The sequence below is a fragment of the Nansenia antarctica genome, assembly GCF_963989245.1.
Source record: "Nansenia antarctica genome assembly, chromosome: 2".
Classification (NCBI taxonomy): Eukaryota; Metazoa; Chordata; class Actinopteri; order Argentiniformes; family Microstomatidae; genus Nansenia; species Nansenia antarctica.
Genome location: NC_137675.1, coordinates 14367426 through 14370289, shown reverse-complemented (window position 1 = coordinate 14370289; position 2864 = coordinate 14367426).

Below are 2864 nucleotides of genomic sequence, written 5' to 3'. Positions count from 1 at the left end.
GTACTAAAACAGGTACAAAGTTGCATTTGCTCACATTACTAGCATCAACTTTGGCACAAGTACTAATAAGACCCTGGAGTACTGATTCCTAGATGATTTGGGCTTGGTTATCAGGTTTCCAAGGTGATATTCACTGTAAAAGCTGTTGTTTTTTTAGGCGGAGACTGAATTTGAGATGTTTTATAATGTTCTAGCTCTATTTACTCTGACACAGTAACATAGATTTTGATTCGGACACTTCTACAGCCACCCCACAGGTGTTAGCTTTCATTTGATAACAAGATCATTATGAAGGCCCTTGTGATTGTGGAGATATTCTATATTCACTGTGGGCATGTCATTTCGAGCAGAAAACCAGAAAAATGAGGTGGATAAGAAGATGTTAAAGTTGTGGTTACCTCTCAAATGACCTCTCCCCTTATCCCTCTCTATAAATCATTTGTTAATGTTACGTGGTAGTTCTTGAGTCTTTGCTTTATACATTAACTGTGCCAATTTAAATTTGAATAAGTCCATGAGCTTTAAGGCATTTGACATTAGGAACAAGTTATTAGTGTGATCACGATATCCGACCTTGTGTACAATCCTCATAGCTTTTTTCTGTAGTGTAATCAATGGGTTTAAAGTGCTTTTATATTCATTTCCCCATATCTCCACACAGTAACTCAAATAGGGTAAGACAAGACAACAGTATACAACATCCTCTGTTCCAGAATATGTTTTGCCCTACACAATACTGCAATACTCCTTGATACTTTGGATCTAACGTATCTTATATGAGATTTCCAACAGAATTTACTGGGCTTAAAGTGCAGACTCTCAGCTTTAGGTTAAGGGTATTCACATCCAAATTGAAGGAAGGGTTTATGAATTATAGCTCTTTTATATATAATAACCAAAAGTAATTAGACAATTGACTCAAAAGCTGTTTCATGGGCCAGTGTGGGCTATTTATTCCTTCATTATTTCTTTATCAATTAAGCAGGTAAAAGGTCTGAGTTGATTCCAAGTGTGGCATTTGCATTTGGAGGCTGTTGCTGTATATGCACAACATGCAGTCAACAGAGCTCTCAATGCAAGTGAAACAGGCCATCCTTAGGCTGTAAAAACAAAACAAAAATCCATCAGAGAGATAGTGGGAACAATAATAGTGGCCAAATTAACTGTTTGGTACATTCTGAGAAAAAAAGAATGCACTGGTGAGCTCGGCACCACAAAAAGGTCTGGACGTCCATGGAAGACAAGAGTGGTGGATGATCACAGGATCCTTTACATGGTAAAGAAAAACCCCATCAAAACATCCAGCCAAGTGAAGAACAGTCTCCAGGAGGTAGGCATATCATTATCCATGTGTACCATAAAAGAAAGACTTCACACAAGCAAATACAGAGGGTTCACCACAAGGTGCAAGCCATTCATAAGCCTCAAGAATAGAAAGGCCAGATTAGACTTTTTAAACATCTAAAAAAGCCAGCCCTGTTCTGGAACAGCATTCTTTGGACCGATGGAACTAAGATGGAACGGCTCATGATCCGACGCATACCACATCATCTGTGAAAAAACGTGGAGGCAGTGTGATGACATGGACATGCATGGCTTCCAATGGCACTGGGTCACTAGTGTTTATTGATGATGTGACAGAAGACAGAAGCAGCCAGATGAATTCTGAAGTGTTTAGGGATATTCTGTCTGCTCAGATTCAGACAAATTCAGCAAAGTTGATTGGATGGTGCTTCACAATACAGATGGACAATGACCCAAAATATAGTGTGTAAGCAACCCAGGACTTTTTTAAGGCAAAGAAGTGGAATATTCTGCAATGGCCAGAGTCAATCACCTGATCTCAACCCAATCAAGCATGCATTTAACTTGCTGAAGACAAAACTAAAGGCAGAACATACCCAGCCATCACCTTGTCTTAAGATGTCTTAATTAACCAAAATAAGACATTTTGTCTGTCAAGATGTCTTAAGTCGTCTTAAGTCGTCTTAAGACCTAACCTGAAGACATGCACTCATTCACTCACTTAAGACATGGAGCATAAGCGCAAACCGCCATTCAAACTGAGAAGAAGAAGAAGATGATTGGACATTAGTGTCAGTCACGCGGGAGCTCTCGAAGATAACTACTCCTGTCTTCTCAACTATCAGCTGCAACTCATTACATCAGGTAACTAAATTAATTAATAGGCTAGGTGCACGATCTCACTACTTCCTGAAAGGCACCTTGCATGAACATATCCTGTCTCACTCTATTGGTTTAATTGATTAATCAGCTGTGCGGTAAACCGTTGGAACACACAGCTGATTAATCAATTAAACCAATACAGTGAGACAGGATATGTTCATGCAAGGTGCCTTTCAGGAAGAAGTAGTGAGATCGTGCACCTAGCCTATTGTAATTGAATCAAAAACGTTTCTGTGTTCCAACCAGACGTCGTGTAGGTGAGTAGTTCGTCGTGTTTCCTCTGCTAGCGTCGTCTAAACCTCGGAGGTTGTGTCTTTCTTATGTTTTCTCCCTGGCTAACAAGGCTACATGTTGTAGGGTGTTCACACATATCATTTTGCTTTCACTTTAGATTAAAATAAATATGTCCATCTCACAGAGAATTTCATGAGAAAAACAATGGTCCAAACCCCATCTTCTTTCAGGTCCATAATCCTATTTGCACTCTGAAAATCTTTAGTGGTAAGTGGCATATTTCGTTTGTGTTGCTGAGGTACATTTAAAAAAACTATTTACAGTTTTTCTCAGTCGCTTTGGTGCATTTCTCACATCACTATTAACATTTGCACAACAGTTAGTGCATTTCTCAGAACAATTAGTACAAACTGCAAAACCTCGTTGTTAACCTGCAAAAGCGT